The sequence below is a fragment of the Mytilus galloprovincialis genome, chromosome 5, assembly GCF_965363235.1.
Source record: "Mytilus galloprovincialis chromosome 5, xbMytGall1.hap1.1, whole genome shotgun sequence".
Classification (NCBI taxonomy): Eukaryota; Metazoa; Mollusca; class Bivalvia; order Mytilida; family Mytilidae; genus Mytilus; species Mytilus galloprovincialis.
The window spans coordinates 7,032,887-7,035,558 of NC_134842.1; positions in this window are offsets into that span (position 1 = coordinate 7,032,887).

A 2,672-nucleotide genomic window follows, 5' to 3' on the forward strand; every position below is an offset into this window, starting at 1 on the left:
TAATTAGTAACTACTTTGGAAAGCATTCAAATGGACAGGGAGATAAGCTGCGATACTGCTTAAAGGGACTGAAAAAAATGACGGGTGTTCTGTAGGTTAGATAACCGATATATAATAAAAACATATTTATAAAAGAGGAGCGAAAGATACAAGAATGACAGTCAAACTCATAGATCGAAAATAAACTGTCAAATAAGAGAACACAAGACACAACATAGAAAACTAAAGACTAAGCAACACGAACTCCATAAAAAACTGGTGGGTGATCTCAGGTGCTCCGGAAGGGTAGCTGTTCAGCAGAGACCTTAATAAGTTGACTCTGGCCAATGTTATGAATGCTTACTATCTAAATCGGATGTGATTGAGTAAAATAGAATTTATTAATTTCATTTTGAGAATTACCTAGTAGTATTTACGTTTAACCACCACCACAGTTTTGGCTGTTTTATTAGCCGAGTCAAAACACAGATCGCTTTTCGAGTATTATTAATAGAAAAACAAGTATTAAAATATTAGAGTGTATTTTAATATATATCTTTTTTTTAAATTGTATACGATCAATATGATAACATGTACCTACAATGTACAGGGGCCTCGGTGACCTATTGTTCTAAATAGTCGAACTAAATTAACTAGGATTGTCAGTATTCCTTCTAAGGTCGGTTGTTCTGTCCAGACACTTTGGTATTCTTCACCAATAAAACTAACCACCATGAAATAGTGCAAAAAGTTACAGTAAACACCAAACAACAATTCAAATAATCTACAATTTTCATACAGTACCGGGTTAAAAAATGTACACGAGAAGGATACAATATGTAACTGACTGTGTGATCTTCAATTTTAAAGTAAAAATTAACAAACAAGGCAAGATCAACAAAATAAAATGGTCGACTCCTTAGAAAAGGGATTACCATTGAATTGCGATTTGTACACGTGATGTTTACGCTCTTGAAAACTATAATAGATAAAGAGAGCCGTGGGGAAGTGGTAAGCGCATTAGACTACAAACAAAAAGGTTCCTGGTTCAATCCCTGCTGCGGGGAGAAAATTTCAGGGACCAATTTTTTGGCTCGCTCTTGACACCATTTGCGAGTATGGCACGATAAATGACTGACTCGTGTTAAGAGAGAGCAATATATCTTGCACATAAAAGACACCCTTGTTGATTTCGAAAAAGAGAAGGCTACTGCCGCTACAAGTGGGATTCGCACCAGCAAAGTGTAGAGGGGTGAACATAAGTTGCAATAACTTGTTTCCTAATTAACTATGAATAAATATGTTTAAATACAGAGAAACTTTAAATAGCAAGCTCTTGTAATAGATAAAAATGATATTAGGTATCTTTCCGTGAATCAAATTAGTACATACACAACAAAAAAAGAAAAAACACAGGAACAGCGCTTTTTATACAGCTCTTTGTCTCAAAGTAACAGAAAGGCCTTCAACATATAACAAAATCTCGCACGTCACTGCCAGTATAACCTAACTCCAGTTTGAGCTGGATTTCTTGCAAGCTGAATAGACATACACACAAAATAACAAAACAATCAGCTGTTTATTGCCATAGTATACATTTTAGAAACAAGGTAATTTCAGAAGCAATATCAATTCATATGTACAAGACGAATTGTAGAATTTGTGTTTTATAGTCAGCTGAAATTCGTTCATTCGATTCCTCAATCTAGTAAAATTGCTTCATATCTAACTGTGTACATAGTTATATATCGTTGAATACGCTGTCCCTTTCTAAGGTCCTTAACAAAAGCCCTAAGTTCCAAAATGTATGTTCATAATATCTAATATACAATCTTGAGTATCTTCTGTTACTTTAATTAAGTAAAGAAGTGAATGCATATTTGTATCAATTTTGAAAAAAGATTTGACATAGTGTAAATAAAAATAAATAACATTAAAAGAATATTGAACAAATTGCCCCACCTGAAGAACAAGATTGACAGTAATGCATTAGTAATCTTATCCAAACAACAAACTTTGTATTTAACAATGAACAATGGTTTCCTTTGAATACGTGTTTGATAAGGTCGTCAAGCGTTAAACATTGTGAAGTTTTTCCAATCAGAATAATAAAAATACGGAAGGCACTTTTTTTTTTTAATTTTTGGTACACGTGTATTGCTACCTGATTTTTTCCATACTCTCCGTCTTTTAAAATACAAAAATGTAGTCTTTTTGTCAATTTGAAAATTGACCATGCAACTAGAGATCCTTTCGTACGAGATGTTTCCCTTCTATTCGGAGGAACATATTTTTTCTTTATTAATAAATGAAGAGTTTTAGATACATGTATTAAAATCTAGACAAAAAGATTAGGAATATATCAAAATTAAAACGAAAGCACAGACAATAGTCTAGAAAAACCTACAACGAGTTTAAAGATTAAGAAACACGAAAACTACTAGCACAAATTGTGGTGAGGCGATTTCATGTGCTCAGAGTAAGCTATTTGCGTATAAAACCACTAGATATCTTTTAATATTGTAGGTCAGACATCTCTTTTTATTCATGCATTTTATCTATTCTTAGTGCAGAATAAAGTTAAATTTCGCTGGTCTATCAAATGTTTTAACTTTAAATATCAATACTTTGTTCAAATATGTCAAAGATAAAGTTACAAAATACTTCACCTAATACCGGGTACTCTACTTTGT